At 31.7% G+C, this 23,461-nt stretch overlaps 1 protein-coding gene across 2 annotated transcripts in view; it reads right to left on the bottom strand.

Moving 5' to 3' along the window:
* Positions 1 to 23,461, bottom strand: part of Antp (homeotic protein antennapedia) — a 410,782-nt gene that overhangs the window by 226,343 nt on the left and 160,978 nt on the right. The window contains exon 2 of one of the 2 annotated variants that reach the window (XM_088257485.1): positions 3,344 to 3,392. The exons of the other annotated variant lie outside the window; for it this stretch is intronic. The gene's annotated coding sequence lies outside the window, so the exon portion shown is untranslated. The remainder of the gene's footprint in view (positions 1 to 3,343; positions 3,393 to 23,461) is intronic. 2 annotated transcript variants of the gene reach the window in all.

Here is a 23,461-nt window from a genome sequence, read left to right as displayed (position 1 = left end):
CATATTCAAGATATGATCGAACAATAAAGACCGCGTGAGAAAATGAAATAATGGCTGTGCGTTCAATCGATAAGAGGCTCTCCCATATATAGTGTAGAATCTGTGTTCCGCAGTGGTTGTATGAAGCGAAATGCTACTTTAACACAAGAACAAATGCACAATGGACCGAGTAATATGTAAATTAGTGGATTGCCGCAAGATTCTACAAAGTTCTGACCGAGACATTTTTGTACTATCAAACATGATACTGATGTTAAAATATTTTTTTCTTCACAGACTACCTTCTTACTGAGTTTAACACTCATCGTTAATTTGTTGATACATTTTAACCGAGAAGAAGGCGCAAAAATACTCCATCCAAAAAGCCAATTGGTCACGTTTTTCTTTAATGTTTTTTATCTATCATTTTAATTTTCATATCATAATTTATGAGTATCTTTTTAGGTAGTATTTTATGAAAATGGTACAATATAAATTATTTAAAGTTATTAGTATTAACATATCGCGATTTATAATTGTGTCTTTAAAAAAAAGCACTTGCATACGACCACTTTATTGAGTTTATTCACTCAAATCTAGTCGTGTCCATATTAACAATATTTTAAAAAGTGGTCTTATGGTACACTAGTGTTTTATTTGTTAGGTGTGATGAGACACATGAGATGGTTTAGGCATGTGAATCGAATGTGTGAAGAAAGAACAGTAAAACAAAGTTATCAAAGAAGGAAATGTGATTGATAATAGAAGTAGAGGAAGATACTTGAAGAAAGGTATATTGAGATGGTTCATGAGGCGAATGTCGTTGAAAATAAGAGCACTGCAAGGCCGTAGAAAACTTGGCATGATAAACAATTTCAAATACCTGAAAGCAGTCAGGCCAGGAGTCGGAATATCGTCGGGTATGTAATGAGGAGATGCATGAATGTGGAAGACGCGAAGGTTGTTTGCAAAGACACACTGGTGTGGCGTTCTATTCTCTATGCCTACCCCAGCGGGGAAGCGGCGTGAAGGTAGGTTAGTTAGTTAGTTACATATATATTTCAAAATTACCTTTTACGAAATAGATCCAAGCTAAACAGTATTTAAATATTGCATCGAATACATTGCATTATAAATTACTTTTTAGATTTTTTTTATACAAATTATATCACCTAATTGTAAAGCTTATTTAAAATGTATCGTTATTATTGACATACATGTCGATGTTCTAATAACAAGCATACTATGGTTTAGTACTGTATATTACTTCTTAACGTACATACATTGTTAACTTATACCAATAACATAGTAGACGGTACCTACACGCATTTCACACTAGGAGACATTTCCATACGGCGAGCGGTAAATAGGAGTACGGAACAATAAATAAGTGATTTTATATTTATTATTATATATTATATTCGATATTATGCCATTGTTAATATCGTCTATGGTCACTATTTTGGCTAAGCCTTCTGAGGAATAAGTGTATTTATTTTGGTCTGTGCATTGTCACACATATGTCAACAATAGAGAATGGTAATAAAAACGTTAGTCATGCATTGTGAATTTATAAGAATTTAAAAGAACTGCACTTTAAAAAAATGGCTCTGTATTACATTGTAAACGTAAGAATTAAAAATATTTTTCATTAAAAAACAAACTAAACTTCAAAAAGAAGAAATGAAAAATACTATTTTAGCTATTGTAATGATATTAAATAAATGAAACAATTTAAAAAAAAATAAGATTGCAGAGAAAATCAAAATAACAATATGATATGATTAACTTAAATTGCTTTGAAATTATTGCCTGATCTAGAATTGATACGGTTGCTATCCTAATACCTTTTATCTTTATTCGTTATATATATATATATATATATATATATATATATATATATATATATATATATATATATATATATATATATATATATATATATATATAGATAGATAGGACATGGTAAAGATTACACCGCATTTATGACGCAAGTTAATTTTTAAACAATTTATAAAATAACTAAAAAATACCATTATTATTTTTAGATTACAAATCCATAATATATATTTTTTAACTACATAGGCATGTACGTTGTTGAGTGGTGACATTTTGTATTGCCTATCACTACAATGTAGCCATATAGAGATAGGTTTCCCGCGGCATATATGTAATATATAGCTATTTTTAAGACTGGCGGGAATTTTAAATCAAGCACTAGACAGTTTTGTATCAAGGCGTACCTGATTTTTGGAGGCAATTTTGGCGTCGTATAAATGATACGAAAAAAATGACAAATTTGTATTTTTTTCTTCATCTAAAGATGTTTATTAAAAAAAATCCGTGGCTCAGCAACCATCGGTTGGCTACATGTAAAGTCGCATTTGCTCATTGCGTGCAGTCTAGTTCGATTGGTGGACATTTGTATGGAAGTCGGCTGACTTTTATTGACACCGCGTGTTTATTAGGGTAGGTATTCCATTTATCCGGTGCATCTCTGGACCAGAATGCTGCGAGGTGACAAGAGCTGCCGTATCGGCATATCGCTGCCCGAGAGCCGAGAGCCGGGAGCCGAGAGGTGACGGACGAACTGCATTTAGGACAAATATTTGCATTCGGTGGTCATTCGTTATCCGGGAGAAGCTCCAACGCGATGCGATGCAAAACGGTAATTTATTTTAAAATAATAATTTAATTTTTAATCGTAATTTTTATTTATTTGTTAAATATATATCTACTTACATGCTTTTGCAAAGACCCACAAAGCCAGCTTATGTCTCTTGACAGTGGAGTTCTTTTTACATACTTTACACACAAATATATTTTTTTTTTCAAACTGTTTAATAATTTTTGCAATATATTTAATCTTGATCATTATCTTATTTTTTATTTTGCCTTTGTTCCATATTTTTGTAAAAATATGGACCAAAGATTCATACTCGTAATTATACTATAAACGTAAAAAAATACTCAACTCAACTAGAGATGGTGCCTAGAACTCGTATGTAACTCGCATATGCAAATTCCGAAATTTGTGTAGTGTGGTTGTCTATCATGGGTAGAATAGTGAATGTTACACCAGAATAAAGTAATCGCTCAAACCAGCCTACGATAAATCGTGAGCCCCGTAAATATCCAGATATCCACATTATTCTTCATCTATGTTGAAAGATCAATATAAAAAAATATAAAATATGTTCTATGTGGACAAAACTCAAATGTGTGAACAAAGTTTTGGACATACTCAAAATATTGTATTTTGATCTTATTTATAATATCACAAATGGAATTTGTATGAAAACTTTAACTTAAAGCTTAAATGAGAACGCCTATATTTATGTATTAGATTATTCTTTAAACTTACCATTCAATGATACGATGTTGCGTAAATAGAATATCCAATTAAGACTGACCTAGAAAAAAAAGAGAATAACATATTATTATATAATTCAAAAGGAATTTTAATTACACATTATAAAGTACTTCATCTGACTTAATAAAAAAAATATTTTTTATAACATTTTCATTATGGAAGTTCAGAATGCAAACCGTAAGATTGTAATGTAATTGGGATAGCAGCTGTGACAGGCAGGATATATATACTCTCTTATCTCGAGTAAAATCGACTTTTTATTTCGATTATAATCGATTCTCTTTCAATTTCAGTTCATCTACATATATTTTATATATACTATATATGAATAAATAATGCTGGTAGCAACAAAGTTGCCCGACTCACTGTACTCGTAGTACATATGACATTTTGAGTATATCAAAATCCTTGTTCACATATCTGGGTTTCTCCACTATATGAGTTATTTTGATTATCTTTGATTTGGACACACTTAAAACGTTGTGAATAAAATAACTGGTTTAATTATAAGCTTAATAAAAATTCAAATCATGTTTTTAGGCGTCTCCTAAGACAAGCATTTGACTTGATTTTTTTATAAACGCAAACTTATGTTAGATCAGAAAAACAAATGTGGCTTTAGAAATGAAAAGGTTCCCGATTTCTGGTCATTCTCAAAGCTTTCATCTTCTTTCACATAAAAAACATAGATCTTTCATTTCAATTTACAGGTATATTAACTTGATACGAAATATCTATCGTTCCACTTTATATGAAAGTTGATGGAAGTCTGAGCATCCCAGGGCTATGACCAGGCATTCGGCTGGCTTCAGCGATCACTTAATACACTTGTGCAACGATCACCATTCTACCCATTATTGAACATATATATTTAATTAATTCTTGAAATATGTATATATGCAATGGTCTTGGAACCCTCCTCATATAGGTAGGATTTTTGATACGTTTTAGAAGTAAAGAAGTGGATGCTGAGTCTGGACTTGCGCCTGTAACGCAGCCAACAGTCTAGATAACTCTGTAGGTACTCTTGCCAAACGCCATACGAAAAGTAAAGTCTTCTTTGGCCTTCTGTCCTTAACTGCTGGATATGGGCCTCTTTCGTATCCTTTAATTTTTTTCAGTCGGTTGCTCTTTGCAGCCAGTTTTTATCCCCACAGCGGCCATGTCATCGGACCATCTTGTTTGAGGTCTTCCGACGCCCCTCTTCTTCTCCCAAGACTTTCATCTTAATTTTTAGCGATCTATCTCATGGGTTCTTATCTTTCAACATATAAAAAGTAAATTAAGTTCACTCAGTTGAACGTCATTTCTAGGCACGTTGGAAGTGCGATAGTATAAGAGAGTCTATGAAGCTCTACCTGTCACATTAAAGCATAGTAAACAGCTAATTTGTATACATAATAAATGTTGTCTCTATTAAACGGAAAGACGATGATGACTGTGAAATTGTTAAGCGGTGGACATAAAATATGAGCGCAACGCATTATAATATTTACGCGTGTCTTTGCATCTTAATCGCTTTGATACTTGTAGCCAACTTTCAAGAAGCTTTCCAAAAAACGTTTTATCAGACATTTGTTTAGTGATACTTTCATCCATTCTATAATCCTGATATATATATATTAGCTAAATTACGTACCATATATTAGCTAAAAGCTCGAAAATGATACACCGGCACGATTTCAATGAAAATTATACACATTTCTAGGTCCATATATATATACACACACACACACACACACACATATATATATATATATATATATATATATATATATATATATATATATATATATATATATATATATATATATATATATATATATATATATATATATATATATATATATATATATATATATATATATATATATATATATATATATATATATATATATATATATATATATATATATATATATATATATATATATACAAATATGGATTATTTAAGTAGGCAGATAGAATATAATGCTACACGAATCTGTCTTTGTAACCAATTTTCGCCTCTTCCATGATCTTATAATAAAAACATTTAATTAGCGGTATGTAACATGGTAAGTATAATAATAGTATTTTTGTCTATAAAAAAGTCAAATAAAGCCATAAATCATTCTGGAGCAGCTTGTTAAATATTAAGTATGTGATATTTTATTTACGAACGTAAAAATGATCTAACCATCACCGTGTTCATGAATGAACTTTTTTATTTGATACCATTGACTAAATTTTCAATTACCCTCAGCCGAATCGGCCGCTCCCATCGACGCAAAACCATCCGGCAAAATCGACACGCCGCGCAAAAGTGTGTTTTCATTTGCTAATTGCTTCGGATCGTGCGTGATTATGACGTTGGACACTTTGATGAAGTGGTCGGCTGCTGGGACGGGAGGCAGGGCTTGTCGAGATGGGGTCTAGCGCGAGAGGGAGGGAGACGGTTGACTCTACGAACGTAGCGGGCGCAATCTGACATTTATGACTGTCATAAAATCTTTTAAGTAGTGACTTTTAGTGCTTGTTTAGTGAACATAAATGTCTTCTGCCTTTAGCGGTGAACGAGTTCACTAAAAACCCCTTAACCCTACATGACTGGGGGCGCGCTTGTTTGTACGTTTATATCTTCATTTATTACGTGGTAATAATTGATTCTTAACATCCGAATGATGGCAATCACTTAGATATTACCGTCGTTAAATTCAATACAATTTACGACAGTTTTATTGAAACCGGCACCGTAGTGAAAAGTAACTAACTAAACATAGCGCCGCTTCCCCGAAGGAGTATGCAGAGACAATATAACGCCACACCAGTTTTTAAGAATATTATTCGCCTCTTCCACATGCATGCATCTCCTCACACATATCCACCGATCACTTTGATCTGACCATTTTTATGTATTTTTTTATACTTGATCATGCCGAGTTTTCCTCGGTCTTCCTCTGTTTCTATTACCAACCACATTCGCCTCAATATTAATTATGTCATTAATATTTTTTTTTTAAATAACACCTTCAATAATATGTGTAGGATTCATATTTAAACAAAATTAAATCTGTTCATAAAATAAGAGTTTCGATCGAGAATCACGCAAGGATGTGTGAAATATAAATTAAATAATTTTGATAGCATGATTAGTAGATATGGGGAAAAAAGTGTGTTTTTTTTGTATTTGAGTAAAAAAACCCATAGATGTGTTAACGGTAAGATTATTTTGTCAGACGATCTAAATAAATAATTATGTAACACTAAGACGATCTAAATTAAAATCTTTTAAAGCCTAATTTTTAGGTGGTGCCCACAAAATAAAGATAATTTTAAATATAATAATATTATTTCAAAAAACAAAAAAATATATAATTTACAAAATACGTTTAAATGTTGATAATCCCTGTATCTAAATGTCAAGCATTTGCCTTATTTATCCTATTGTGCAATAGATGGCAGTGCGCAATAAAATAACTATTAAATAAGTCGATGCAGTAGTGCCATCTAACGGCAGTTAGCGGAACGATTATCGTCGGAAAATCGGCCATATTGCATGCATTTAATTATCATAGAAGCAAGTCACGTAGAGTAACGGTGACAGGTTTTGTGAATTTATTTGTTTTCGGTGTTTCTTTCTTCCTTTTTAGAAATGCCTATGGTAATTTGCTGACGCAATGTTTCAACTCCGCCGTGTGTTTTGACGTTATTCAATGAAATTTATTTACAACATGTGTTTCGGGGGTACTGGATACATTTACGCGACGCGTTGAGTTTTTATTCCTATCTCTTGCGCCTATATCTTGCCCCTTGCCTCAATCTTTCGGAAGAGAAATATAAACAAATTCACAGTACTGGTTTCCATGCAGCGAGTGATTTAGTAGAGTAGCACTAAGTACTAAATTACTGGTTGTGCGGAAAACAGCTTTTACAGTTGATAGTGAACGGAGATGACTATCTTTCTTATTAGTATTCTACGCTTTTAGGAACAAAAGTTGATCAAATTTACGTGATTTATGTAGTCAAAACAATGAAAACTTGGAGCATTTTATCAAAATTCACGACCCTTTTTCAATGAAGAAAATCTTCAAAATTTTTCCATTAGCGGGGTATTTTACTAATAATTTTTCAGTACAACGACGATTTTTTTAAGCTTTACCCGTAACTTTTGTAGATGGTGCATGTGGCACCAAGTAGAAACAGTATGTAGGAAAAAGATAATGGAAGTAATATCAAGGGCATTTGGGGTTGCATACCCGTACCCGTAGGAACTATAATTTTTAATGCACATACTGTTATCGTGCCCGAATCTCTAAGAAGTAAAAACTACAGTTTTCAACAGTAAAAATGCCGTTAATAACAAAAATTATTTTAAAAAAATGTTAATTTACATGGCGTCATTTTCATAAAATACTACATAAATATAGGGTGTTTATAAATATTATAATTTTATTGCATCATAATTTCACTATTTTTACTCAGCAAATTTAATCTTATGTCTATTACATACTTATTTGCTTAATTTTAAGCATTGCTTAAAAATATATATAAACGTGTAAAACAGTAAAGGTCCAATTAGTGATTCTGGAGTTAACTCCGTTGATAAATTCAGTGAAACAATCGAATAATCAAATTTAATATTGTCCATTAAAGATATGGTGTCAAGGATGTATTTATCCTTATTTAGCTGAAATCGATATTTTAACGTTATTTTAAAACAGTGATAGTACCTAACCACGCACTACTTAAAATTAATAATAAATATTTATGCGTGGCCCACATGGGAAGCAGAAAATATTTTTCCACTGCCATACCAATTGTTTGTCACCTCACGAAATGTAATAAGTTTAAACTGTTTTCCATACATTCTGGGTGGCCCGCTCAGGTGTCACCAACCATTAGGATAAGATATTTGTATAGTATACATAAATTGACAAAAAATTGATTTAGGATTTTTTACATTTGGTCATTATTTGGTAATTTTAAAATACTATCCAGTGAGGTATCGAAGTCAATTGTGTTTACATTTCGCTCACTCCTTTCAACAACGTCATATATCAAAAATCGTCAATTTATAGTTGTGTATGTTTTCGCAATGCCAAGAAAATGTACTATATCCCAGCAAAAGCGGTTTATTTTTAACTTAATATTTACCCGCTACAGGGCAGAAAGTGTTGTTTTTGCATTTGGAAGAAAAAGGTATTGTTTTATTATTTTTTGAAATATATTAAAAAAATTTCAGATGGAGAAAAAACATTCAGGTTTTAACTATAAAGATCTGTTGCACAGTAAAAAGTACAATAAGTGGCTTGATATTTATTTTTAATGCATTTGATTATATTTTTAAACTTTAAAAACGATCTCCTGATTAATCAAGTTCTTTTATATATGACGTTGTTAAAAGGAGTGAGAGATTTGTCAAAGACAAAGCATGCAAATTCACTGTATCAATTCCAACGACGTCCTAAGTCGTGATCTAACATACTCAACAGTGTTAAATTAGGACAAGGTGAATTACCTTGTGAGAACAGGAGAAATGTTTCGGTCTTTGGTTGTATACGTAGTATCATGACCGAGTATCGTGGACATTAATTGGTCGAACAACTCTCATTACTTATAAGTTTTCAACTGGTAACACCAGGATAGGAGAAATATGCGAGATCGGAGATGTCAAAGATACAATGGTATGCGTATGTGAGAGAATGGAACCATCCAGACTCCCCTACATTGCACTGCACGACCAACCCCAAGGCAACTGATTCTCAGGCAGACCACCAAAAAGACGGATTGACAGCTGGGAATTGACATAACAGGAGGCTTTATCCCTCTTAAAAACATACCACAAGAATTACACCAAGAAGAAGGCAATCTTCAGCTGTTTAGAGAATAGTCTTAATGGCGTCTTTGAACTGATTTATAATAATGATAATGTAAATAAAACTGAACTGTTTGGCGTTTTTGCACACGTCATATACAAGTTGTCACATGGATCAAGAATTGAAGAATTCGTCTCACGTAAGTAAACGATAACCTACCGCGAATTCGCGATTGTTCCAGAAAAGAGGTAATCTGTATGACATGTTTTTTGTTGACTGGAAAATGTTTTGCAACTCTGATCTCATTAGTTTTCTTATCCTTGGTACCTCAGAGCTCAGAGAAGTGTCAATTGTTATCGAATTAGCGAGTTGAATATTGATCACAACGTTTGTATTCACGTCTCATAATCAAACTAATAAAAACTCCTTTAAGCGGAGGACTTCCGTGATCCTCGTTTAATACATAATCCATGGTTTAGACTAGATATAAGAGGCAAAGCTTTTTTTCTTAGATGGGAGTTGCATTTATTATTTATCTTGCTTATTATGTATCTACAAGGTTTAAAGATCAATTAGCGGATTTTGTTTATTCTAGCAAAGAACAACAAGGTTTCAACCCTATTGTATAGAAGAAAAGCATGGTAAAGAAGGATGAAAGTATACTGAATGAAGTCGAAATGCGAATACCTACTAATGTATGGCAGAACGATGTTCGAATGGTAAAATAAGGAAAAAAATGCAAAGGTGAGATAAGCACTATCGATAAAATTAAGAAAGGTGAGTTGAGATGGTTTGGGCATGTGGAACGAATAAGTGACGAAAGAACGATAAAACAAATTTGTGAGGCGAATGTACATAGTTGGAGAAAGGAGCAGAGGAAGACGGAGGAAAACTTGGCACGATCAAGTATGTTAAACACTTGGGTGTGGTCAGGTCAGGAGTCGGAATAATCTGCGGGTATGTATGAGGTGATGCGTGAATATTGAAATGGCGAAAGTGTTTGCAAAAGACAAGGATGATAATTGTATGCATTTAAAATTTAATAAATTTTATTTAGGGATCTTCTAAAAGAATGTCCTTATTTATGTCATATTAATTTACTTTTTGTGTATTTGGGTATTTTGCAATTATTTTTAAACACTATCTACAATCTTATGAGAACATAACGCCTAATTAATTATGAATCATTTTGATTGTGGAGGCGTACTGAAATAATTTTAATTAAAGTGGTCTAAAACCTGATAAAATATACGTACAATCATGTAATACCCTCCTAATTGGCATGATTTAAAAGTTCACAGTTGTTGCGCTATGAAAAAAAATACGTATCGCCACACGCTCGCAACAAACAAATTTGAATAAAATGTGTGTTATATTTATAAGCCAGTCGTAAGTATTCCTGACTGCGACGAATTTCTCCCGAAGGCTCTATAATTGTTTTCCTTGATTACTTTTTGACCAAATTGATGAACACAAGTTATATCTTAAGCACCAAACAATGCCTAGATTGATGGCACAATAATACTATATCGTTTGCTCGCTACCTTTTCCTTTGAATAGACTGACAATGCAATACTAATGAGCTTTACGTGCTTTCGTATTAATAGCTTTTATTTCTTTTTGACACCTTAAAATAATGGTAATCCAAATAGAACGCATTTCAAAGTGACGTAATGTAAATGCGTAGTAGTGTTAAAAATATAACGTAAAACTAATGCGCCGTGAAGGTTTAGTTATCCATTTTTATTTTCAATATTAATAAATACTACTACTACTACTACCATCACGCTGTTTCCCTGCAGGGGTAGCCAAAGAGGATGGAACGCTACACTCTTTTGTCTTGACATACGCTCCTAGCTTCCTTTACGTTTATACACCGAAATAATAAATAATACGCTTGTTTTTTACCACATGAATTTTATATTTTGTTACGACTATTTTCGGCAGCTACAGATGCTTCCATCTACGGTTTCAAATATAAACTAAACAGGTAATATTTAAACGCGTAGATGGAAGCATTCGTAGCTTGAGAAAGTAGTCGTAACAAAACAAACTTATGTGGTAAAAATAAGTGTTTTATATATAATAAGCTAAATTGTATTATATGTCATGTTTTCAGGCGTTTTCCAGTACCTAAGTAAAAATAATCCGGGGTTTGGATTTCACATAAAAAAGTGAAATCTGCTAAATAAAAGTTTTCTTAACCCAACATAGATGGCTGTTGTGAACTCATATGTACCTACTGTGTCATGAGATTGATTAATTTATCTAGGAGTTTCGAAATTTTGAGTTGTGTGGTTGTCAATCATGGATAAAATGACAAATATTCCCCGTGTGTAAAGTGATATCTTAACCAGCCTATGTCGAACCATAAGCCCTGTAATAACCCAGACTTCCATATTCTTCTTCATCTATGTTGAGATGTCGAAAATTATAAAAAAAAACTCCTAAGTGGAGAAAACCTAGATTTGTGAACAAGTATTTGGACACAGTCAAAATGTTGTGATATTATTTCTCTTGTAAGCACGAAGTAAAATTACTATGCACGAACGTTCTTGTTAATATAATAAAACAACATTCTCGTTTATTTCTTTTTTATGTTTCTGTTTGTTTTTAAAAGCCCGAATGATTTTATCGTTGAAAAAAATACACCTACTGTTATCTTTTTTTACGTAAGGTCAGATATTCAAGTACGTGACGAGCGACAAGTTGCGTAGATCTATTTCGGACGTGATGAGGCTTATAACGTTCCGTGATGTCACTTAGACTTTATCTGTCTGCCCCGAATTTCGTAGTTGTAAGAAATGTCAAGGATGATTAAGTAAACGAAAAACTAAAGCGGCTAACACAAACATGCTGTATTTTAAACTAAAATAATAATAAAATCCAAGCGACTGAAATAATATTTAAATAGATACAACGTTTTGAGTGTGTCCAAATACTTTTTTATTATTCATTCGGGAATTGTACAGCTTTACATTTAGTAAAAGTATATATTAAAAAATAGTTACATAAATAAAAATAAAGCCAATCATACAATTCCACGAATTACTTAATTACTTGTTCAGAAAATCTGGATTATCTCCAATTACAGCAGTCGTCATCCCGGTAAAGTGATGTCAAAAAATAATATTTAAATAGATTTATGTATTAATTTTAAATCAAACACAGATTTTTTGAGTCTTCTAAGTTGTACTGCTAACGAAACTGTGTTTTACTAACGAAAACGCGACAATTGTTACATCCCCCATTAGCTACTGTTGTCTCCCATAAATTATTGCTGCACGTGTTAAAACTGTCACTTAGAATTGTATAGTTTGATAATGCCCTAACAAGACGAAACAATTGTCACAATATAATTTTTTATGTGTTTTTGTCAATAAAATACAACTAAGTAGACTCAAAAAATCTGTGTTTGATTTAAAATTAATACATAAATTAAAATGGAGTTCTACAAATTAAACGCCAAATCAATAAATACAAATATTTAAATAGATGTTTGTTTCAATATTTTATACATTATTTTTTGATATCTCAGCATAGATGAAGAAGGATGTGGAAGTCTGAGCATTTACAGTGCTAACGGCTGTCATAGGCTGGTTTAAGTGACCATTTTACACACGTGTAACATTCAAGAATTCTACCTATGTTTAATATCCAGACTACTCAAATTCTTGAAACTTCTAGATATATTATCAAACTCGAAACACATTCACATACTCGAGAAACGCTTGAAAACATCATTGAATTTTTTAATGTCTTCTGAATCTAGGAAGGTAAATTAGTTTTAAAAAAATAAGGAGAAGTAAAGAAGAAATAAATAAATAGAAATCGGGTGAGGAGTCAGAATAATTGGCGGGTAAGTATGAGGAGATACATGAAAGCGAAAGGGGCGAAGAATGTTTGGAAAGACAGATTGGTGTGGCGTTCTTTTCTCTCTTCCTACTCCTACGGTGAAGCAGCGTGAAGATGAGTTAGTTAGTTAGATTTTTATTCTATCTTTTTTTAAATAATTTGACATTTTCGTTCAACTGTGTTGAGGAATTTAATATGATAAAATAATGCGAATACCTAAAAGGAAATATTTTATAAATGTTTTTATTAAACTTATTTGATTAATATCTGTTGTTTTTCAATTATTATTAAATAATTACTATTATTGATTGTTATTTCCAACATTTTGAGTGTGTCCAAATACTTGTTCACAAAATCTGGATTATCTCCAATTACAGGAGTTATTTAAAAAAAATGTTATTTCAATTATTTTAATTTAAGTATTATAAAAAATTATTTTTTTGTTGTTAAGAACGTTCACAGATGTTTTGGTATTAAGTGTAACATTTTAACAGAACAAAACAGCTACGCATGACCGTGTAAACAAATGAATTAAAATTCTTTAGACTTTAAGAACAATAATATATTTAGATGAAGGAGATTAGTGCCGGAATTATAACAAAGGAGGAGAGAACAAAATTCGCTTGCAGTTTTGCTAGAATATCAGCTTTGATAAACAACGCGACAATTCTCGCATTTATTGTTAATGTCCTGGCGCAGAATGGCCGTAATCTTCGTGTGTTGGTTTAGCATAAAGACTAGCTGGGTGTAAGCGCGGGGAATCCAACTTTAATTTATTGCCGGCTTTTGCATCGGCTTAGACTTTTGGCTCAGGTTGTACTGTGTACTCGCAAAAAATAAATTGCATTTAAGATGTTTGAAGATCGTTAGCTTGTTGAATCGCAAGGAATAAATTAGAATCTTGTGAAACAAATAACAGTAAACTCCGTCCAACGGGATGCAGTTTTTCAAACCACCAAAATGATTGATTCCTTAACTATAATTGTTTGCAAAATGTAGTTTTGAGCGCTTAATAAGCTGTAGTGATCTCAACCGAAGCGGTCAAACAAGATCATTTTGGTTTACAATTAGCTGGACGGAAAGTAGTTGAATGTCGCAAAATATTTTATTAATAATTACGGAGAAAATAAAGCACAGAGCCCCTTTTCAAGACAGTTTAACTGTATTGCATTTACCTGAAATGGGCCGAATTAACTATGAACTTTGACTGTAATATTTTCATGGAACTCAGAAGGTATACTTACTAGTAGTTATGTTTTTTAAATAGGAATAAATCATTAAAATTATACGTTCTTAGGATTCCAGTCTTGGATTATTTGAAATCGATTAATTAAATTTTTATCATTCCTTTTTTCATCATAATTTATTAAGCCCGTACAAAAAAGCTATTATTATTTATATTATCGAATATGGTAAGTTACTCCTCAATCGTTATCCATAGATGGCGGTAGTAATAATAATAAATCCCTTACCGCACCCCAATGGTGCATAGGGCACTGCTTCATATAAACGCAGTGTTATCTCGATCGATTACACATGAAGGAAAGGTGATCAGCCCTCCACTTCAGGTACCAGTCCAGTGTAATATTGAATAAATATTAGAGTGAAAAAATCACTTATATTTATTGAACCCCCCTGGAAATCGAACCCGGGACCTCCAGAACGGTAGGCGAGCATGCTGACCATTACACTACGGAGGCGGACGATAGATGGCGGTAGAGTTTTAGTTAATTTTTATAATTTAATAGTTACTTCAATTCGATGGAACTTGAAAAAAAAGCTATCTCGGAACAACATACTTTGGATTTTCATAGTTTTCAACATAATCAAACATATTTACAATGTACGAGTATATGTATAAAAGAAGAGTTATGCAAAAAGTACCTACAATATGAAGAATGGCTTGTAAGACAAAGTTAGAGAAAGTAAGTGACTGTCTGGGGTGCAATATGAAAGAAGATACTAGAAAATGTATCGTAAATCATCTCCAAGATATTTTGGCAGTATAAAAGAATAACTTATAACTACTCTTATTAGAAATCTGGATGCTGGCAGGTTTGCGTTAACTTTTTTGGCATGATTATTTATGTCTTTAATATCGAAGTAAAAAGTTAAAGACGTTTTGATTAAACCTGAAATAGTTTGTTTTATATTATGTAAGAAGCGCAGGACTCATTACCTTGTCTTCACATAACTAAAGATCAAATGTTAATATCTTTACATAGATGACGAAGATTTGGATTGAAATTTGAAAAAGTCTTGGTATTTATAGATCTTAAGACCTATCATATCGCTCATTCCTTTCAACAAAGTCATATATAAAAAAAACTTGTTTTTTCATTAGATCGTTTTTAAAGTTTAAGAATATAATGAAATGTATTAAAAATAAATATCAAGCCACTTATTGAACTTTTTACTGTACACCAGATCTTGTTAGGTTAAACCTGAAGATTTTTTTCTGAATTTGAAAAATATTGAGTACATTTAAAAAAATAATTAAACAATACCTTTTCTTCAAAATGCAAAAACAACACTTTCTACCTTGTAGCGGGTAAATACTAAGTAAAAAATATGCCGCTGTTGCTGGGATATAGTATATTTTCTGGACATTCCGAAAACATGCATAACTGAAAATGGCCGATTTTTGATATATGACATTGTTGAAACGTGTGAACGATATGTTGTTTTAAGTTGGTTTAAGTGATCACTTTATAACATTCACCATTCTACCCATGTATAACAAGCATAACACTCAAATTTCAAATATTTTATTTATCCTTTGATTGGCGCCTTCTTTCAAATATGTACCATTTGTTTTAGTTGTTTTCAGTATACCTGACGTATATTCACAATATACGCCTCCGTAGTGTAATGGTCAGCACGCTCGGCTACCGTTCTGGAGGTCCCGGGTTCGATTCCCAGGGGGGTCAAATAAATATTACTGATTTTTTCACTGTAATATTTATTCAATATTACCCTGGGCTGGTAACTGAAGCGGAGGGCTGATCACCTTTCCTTCATGTGTAAACGATCAAGATAACACTGCGTTTATATGACGCAGTGCCCTATGCACCATTGGGGAGCGGATAAGGGTTTTATTATTATTATTATATTCACAATAACGAGAGCTCAACAAGCTGCTCTCCAGCGTTACCATCGTTACCAACATCTTGGCCATGCTCCAGACCAAGACGACCGGGAATAAGGCGTCATAATACGGCAGCTCCACTTTTCCCCCTCAGACTCTTTATATATTTTAAATCCATCATTATCAATCCATCATACCATAATCCATGTCTGTATGAGTGTCCTTGAGGTATATTTTACGAAAATGGCGCTATATAAATTATCCAAAATTATTATAATTATTATACCATATGATAGTTTTATTGTATTTCTTAATATTGTGAATTGAATTGTTTTAAACTGTAGGTACCTAACGAAGAAGAGTAATAAATGATTCGCGTGCAAAGCAACACTTAAGTGGTACTAGCAACACTATAGTGACTTCGCGTTTCTTAAAAATACACCTCAAGTTATTGGAGGTATGTAATGTGTTATCACCTGTGGAATGCGTGGGTGTTAATGTGTTCACCATTAAGATATTATAGACAAGCGATAGGTCTTAAAAAATATGTTTAATTTGAACTGATATGAAGCTTTATGACTGAATTGATTCACCGATGATATCAAAATTATTCATATTCCTTTTATTATTAAATAAAAACATTTTAAAACAATAGTAATGTTATAAATGATATGGGTGATTAAGGTAACTGTGAAATAATTTATAATATTTACCATATTATATGTTCAAATTTAAATTGAATTAATTAATTAATTTTTTGAATGTTGTTGTGGCACATTTCAAAAACTTTATAAAATTAAACAACTTTGTTTTAACCACTTTTTTCACTTTTATGTGTTTCTAATAATAAAATACGATTTATTAGACTCAAAACATCTGTGACTGTTTGTAATGTTTAATATATGAACAACTATTTGTATTTACCACTAGGTTGACAGTGGTATTTATCAAGTAAAACATTTATTAAAAATGTATAGATATAACAACAAAGTGACTGCCGAATCCATTGATGAAATAAATCATCCCTCTAGCAACGAAATAATATTAAGAAAATTAAAGACATAATATTTTATATTTGTAAAGAAACCCACATTATATTAATTAAAACATTAAAAATAAATTTTTAATAATATGTTTAAGAAACCCAGATATATTTCAGAAAATGTTCTACCATAAAAATATGTTATTTCATTCAATAAATATTAAACACAAAAAGTGGTTAAAACAAAGTTGTTTAATTTTATAAAATTAATTAATGCTCACAGATCAGGATAATGTTTAAATTCAGTGATTACAAGATGTCTACAGATTGAGTGACTGAAAAAAACATATTCCTAAATAATTAGCTGATGGATATCCCACCAAAATTCAGACAAAATAATTTATTAAAGGAATCTATTTCCTAAATCAATTCGATGACATTCCTTTCCTCATATTTTTTTACTGAAATGAGCTTTAGAGACAATATTTCGCGAAAATGGCTGTATATAATTTATCAAAAATTATTATCGTTAACTGTCACGGGTTAAGTTTCAAAGCTAGCATTTAATTTTACTAGCATGCCTTAGCTGTTGTGGGGCCGATGCCTTGATACCTATGCTTCTCCAGCAGTGTAAAAAAAATATTTATTTAGAGTCAAAACAACACAAATATGTATTATCTATTCTTTTAAACTCAAATAAAAGAACGTATAAAGTGGTATTGTACGAAAATGGCATATGAATTTGTATACGAATTATACGAAATAATTATGATTATTTTACAATGATGTAGTCAATAAAACTTATACAACTCGTGATTTTTACTGTTGTTCAAAATTGTTACTGATCAAACTTTATTTTGTTTTATTTTTTCAACGTTTAATTTAATGAATAACGCAAGCAAACCTAATAACAATTATAATGAAATCATTTGACGACTATTAGATAATTCCAGTTAGATTACAAAGAAACCATTTAAATAGGGGTGGATTTAAAAGGCACCTACCTGCTCTGACAGCCGGGGTGATAAATGAGTTATTGTATCATCCCCATTGCCGGCCAATAAGAATTGTTACATCCCCTTCCCCTCCCCGCCCCGCGCACCCTTCGCACTGTCCCCACCCCACCCCGAACTGTCGGCCATCTTAGATTTATGCCCTTTTTGTGTTTGTGTTCTCAAACATATTTAGCATCGGACCCCGCTTTGGGAATCTTTTGTGTGATGAAACTGTTATCGTTAATTTTGTAAAAGTTTTTTTTACGCACTTTTTTAAAAAGAAAAGAGTAAAATTGTTATTGTAAAGATAATGTATGAATAAAAAACAGTTTTACAATAGGTACTTTCGAAAACGGTTTTTATTTTTACAATAGTTTTTACGCATGTGTATTGTATTATTTTTACTGTCGTAAGCTATTTTTTGCACTGTAAAATGAGACAATAAGTGGTTTTTTTATTCTCTTTCTTTAAAAATTATTTAAATAGTAAATTTTATTCTGAAATGCATAGTGCCACGCGTCATGGACCTTGATGCAAAAATACATAAATCATTTGATTGTGAAAGATCTATTTCTTATTCATAATTTTACTGTTTAGAAGTCCATGGGTAGATTTTTTGTTTATAAGTCCATTGGTAGATATTTTTGTTCATATGTTAATCCGTTTGCAGATTTTTATTTCGCATTATCTTATTTTGTTGACATCTTTTTGTCCACGTAAATAATAAATCAATTATTATTTTATTAACACACAAATGTTTCAATTTCATACTATTTTCGTGAGTCTAAGAGTCCAAATATTTTAAACAGGTGACAAATTGTGGAAAAATGGATTCAAACTTAGCAGGTCTGACACATAGTCAGCGGCACTCACCGCAGGACCATAACCCGACCCTTGAATCTTCCACATGTAAGAGTAAATAGTTGTCATGATGGAGTTCTAATTCTTCGAACTAACTAACATTTAATAGATGAAACAAATAGAAAGAGTCTTTGCTTATAAAAGCTTTCTCTATTCCAATATAGATGGCTATTGTGAACTCACATTTACTTTGTCACGAGTTTGATCAATATATCTAGAAGTTCCAAAAAATGAGTAGTGTGGTTATCAATTGTGGGTAGTATTGGTAAATGTAACAGTGTGTAAAGTGATCACTTAACAAAGCCTATGACAGTCACCCTTGTAAATAAATGTTCAGACTTCCATATTCTTCTTCATCCATGTTGATACGTCAAAACTGAAGAAAAAAATTAACATCCTTCAACCTAACACGTATAATAACTATTGATTTATAAAGTGTAAAAAAATTCAGCATAATAATAGTTTAATATGCCTACCTGATTCCGAAATACATTCAGATTTATAATAGGTTAATATGCCTGCCTGATTCCGAAATACATTCAGATTAATAAAAGGTAAATATGCCTACCTGATTCCGAAATACATTCAGATTAATAATAGGTTAATATGCCTACCTGATTCCGAAATACATTCGGAATCAATTTATATAATTGCAGTTTCGCTGTTTCGGGGTTAACTGCAGTTTGTCTGGCGTGAAACTACAGGGCGGTTCGGAAGCGAAGTGGCTTCCTACGCCGTTCCTGCTTTATGATGTGTTAGCCTGAAATATTGCCGGTTCGTGTCTAGAGAGAATAATGCAAGGACAATTAGGACTTGCACAAACCCTCTGCACTCCACGTGTAAAACATGAGCTACACGTGCGCGCAGGATTTTTTTATCAACAACAACTTGGTAATTGCACAGTAAACTTGCCTTTGTTTATTTTTAAGGTATTATTTATTACCCGGGAGAAAATGAACTCCAACGCATTGTGGTTGGAGTGGAGATTTTTAAAAGTTGTCGGAGAATGAAAAAATGTGGATATTTACGGAAAGCAATTTTTACTATGGCGAAATACTAAATATTTTTTTTTTAAATTGATGTAATCTTTATTGATTGCGTAATTTTGTTTAAATAAAATAGTATGTGTAAAACTGTGTATTTTTTCAATGTACGTAAAAACAGTAGGTAATAATAATAATGTGCATCTAATTTTTACATAGGTACCTAAATATGAAAAATAGTCGATTTTATTTATTATTTCGGCATTCACTTTGTGGTAAGACATGATTTAATTGTAAATGAAAACATTAATTGTAAAAAACAAGTGTTTTCAATTACATTTTAAAAATATAAAAACGCTCATGATTTTGATCCTTGAGCATTTATTCAATGTTATTTTTCTAATATTTCATATTTTTTGTAGGTATATATTTTTGTATATATTATATATTTCTTTTAAATTTATAAAACATGCTATGTTTTTCCTAATACATGTACTACCTACTGGTATTGTTTATTAATTATTGGACAATTTATTTAGCGCCGTTTTGGTGAGAAATCATCACAAGGGTGCTTTATAATTTGCGGAATTGTGATTTACCGATATTACAGTTTTTTTTCTAAACTACAGAGTTTATTTTCTACCCTTTCAAGAAAGCATGACTGGTGGAGTTAGTGAAGTAGTAGGGCGATGTGACTGAATTTAGAAATCGCAAAAATCTGTTTCGCTGCTGCGTTTGACGCTTATTGCTGTCGAGTAATTTTATTGTTTAGTATATATAATATTATAATAATCGACTCTAGACACTACAAACGCATTTATCAATCAATGGGCAGCATCAACTGGCTTATCTTGCGGATGCTCTTAATTTGTCTTAGCTGATAAAAACATGTTCATATTGTTTTGCTGAATTGAGTCTCAAGAGAGAGATCAGAATCTAAGAACACGCCCAGCAATTTGATAGCTGGTGAAGTGGTATTCCTTATATTGGGTGGTGTTGTGTTATCGATTAAATTCTGTCATTTAGATCGTAACATTAGTTAATGTTACGTTAAATGTTAACAAGTTAGTTAATTTGTTTATGCAAAAAAAACGTAAGAATGAGTGAAATGTATTACAAATTATCTTTTTTTTATATCTCAACATAGATGAAGAAGAATATGGTTGTCTGGGCATTTACGGTACTTACGACCGTCATAGGCTGGTTTAAGTGATAACTTTACATACGTGTAACATTCACCAATTCTACCACACTATTCAAATTCTGGAAGTTTTATTTATATGATTCAATATTGAAACATTGTGCTTGAATCACTACAATATCACTAGAGACATCTATTGGTGAATTCTGCTCAGTAAAAAAACTTATTTTCATCTCACCATAGATATCTCCAGTGACATTCTACTAATTCTAGCATAATGTTTCGAAATTGGATAATATATATAAATATACAGATTTACCAAGAATTTGAGTATTGTGGTTATCAATCATAGGTAGTATTAGTGAATGTTACACGTGTGTAAAGTGATCACTTAAACCAGCCTATGACGGTCGTAAGCCCCGTAACTGCTTAGACTTATATATCTTCTTCTTTATCTATTTTGAGATGCAAAACATAATATGTTAGTAAGTTAATTTGTTTATGCAAAAAAATATTTAAAAAAGAGTTACACATATAACAAATTATTTATATTGCGTTAGATATTCATATCCTGCATCTTAAATTTAACAAACTGAATACACCCTTGTATAATTTCTCATTACTTATAATAGAAGAAAACGCATATATGTTCATATTCATCTGTGGATATCTCCACTTCTTAAGTTAGCGGACACACATAAAATCATTCTTTGTCTGGATTGTGGCCAGTACTTTAATGGCAAAGTGAATCCTTACCTAACTTACCCTAACGTAAGTGACATCCTTTTGTCTAAATACAACCTTTTGTGAACATAACGATACATCCTTACAAGATGGTACCCTTTCAAATTTGTTACCACCATATGTTTTACAAAAGACGTTTATTATTGCTTGCTACTTGCGAAACTACTTATTTTAAACGAGCAAATGTTAAGTAATATTATGTTAAACTTTTTCGTCCATTTTTGAACAAATGTAATTCGTGGGAAATAATTTCATTTTAAAGTTAGTATTTAAATAGTATTTACCCTTTTTAAACACAAAATCTGGTAAAAATATTAATCAAAATAATTTAAGATACACAAAGTACACAAATAAAAATTATCGTAAAATTGTACTTAGAAAGCCCTATGTTTTATTTGATTGTAAAAAAAAATTGATAGTGAGAATTGGAAATATTTAAAGAAAAATAAAATGAAACTTTGTTTTAAAGCACTATAAAAAAACCTATTCAATAATTAATTTTTTTTCTTCTTAAAATCTTAATATACAACTACTCGTATGTAAATATGTGTAGTTAGTCAAAATATCAACAGTTTGAGAAGAGAATTTAGTTTACAACAATTTTATGACGAAGCTAGAAATTTAAAGAAATTGACGAACTATCTAGCGAGAGTAATGAAAAAATAGTAAAACAATTTTTTGAGGCGAATGTGGTCGGTACTATTACCGGGCTCCTATGAGCAGAGAAAGACCGAGGAAAACTTGGCATGATCGAATATTTCAAATACTTGAAAATGGTCAGTCGGAATAATCGGAAGTTATGTAGGAGGTATGCGTTAATGTAGAAAAGGCGAAGACTGTTTGCAAAGACAGATTGGTGTGGCGTGGAGTTCTACTCTCTCTCCCTACCCCTACAGAGAAGCGGTGTCATAATTAGTAATTTATTATTTAGTTGTTAAATTATATTCAGATATGATTTTTAATAAACGTACCTATCTATATTAATTTTTAAGCCCGAACATTGATAGTCCAGAAATTTTACCTATATATATCTATTAAAATATATGATAGAGCAGTGGTTCCTAATTAGTTAGTATTACCTGCATACCGCTTCATCACATTAAATAAATATAATAAAAAAACTCATCATTCTAAAAGTGAGTTGATTCGAACAACGTTTCTTCTTTTGCCCTTGTCAATATAAATCTATTTTGTAGCATAAGAGACGGGACTAAAAAAGTCGCTGCACTGATTACAAATCGGATTAAAGCGCTGTACCATTTCTTGCGGCCATCGACCACTTGAAAAGTAACAACTCGACTGACAAAAGTCAACAAACTTGATTTCAAACAGAACAACCGCCTTTCTTTAGCGTTTTTAATCATAGACCGGTCCATTGCCTTCAATAGGTCTCTCTCGGCAAACGGGAAAAACTGACCATCTATGTCGACAAAGCAAAATCCAATTAACGCGAGATAAAGCTATTGAATCTATTAATTATTAATATTTAAAAAAAAATCTCTATGGACAGGCGCCGCAGCGTAGTCAGGTAGACGCTGGACTGCGAAATTGGCGTTACGGGTTCGATCCCCGGAAATGGCATAGTGATTTCAAGAAATATTAATTTTCAATTGGTCTGGGCGTTTGTAATGTTTCTTCATATATCGCTTACTCCTTTCAACT

This window comes from Brachycentrus maculatus, unplaced genomic scaffold, assembly GCF_059751285.1.
Source record: "Brachycentrus maculatus isolate JH-2025_06_01 unplaced genomic scaffold, ASM5975128v1 h1tg000081l, whole genome shotgun sequence".
NCBI lineage: Eukaryota > Metazoa > Arthropoda > Insecta > Trichoptera > Brachycentridae > Brachycentrus > Brachycentrus maculatus.
This window is presented reverse-complemented; position numbering and strand designations above follow the sequence as displayed.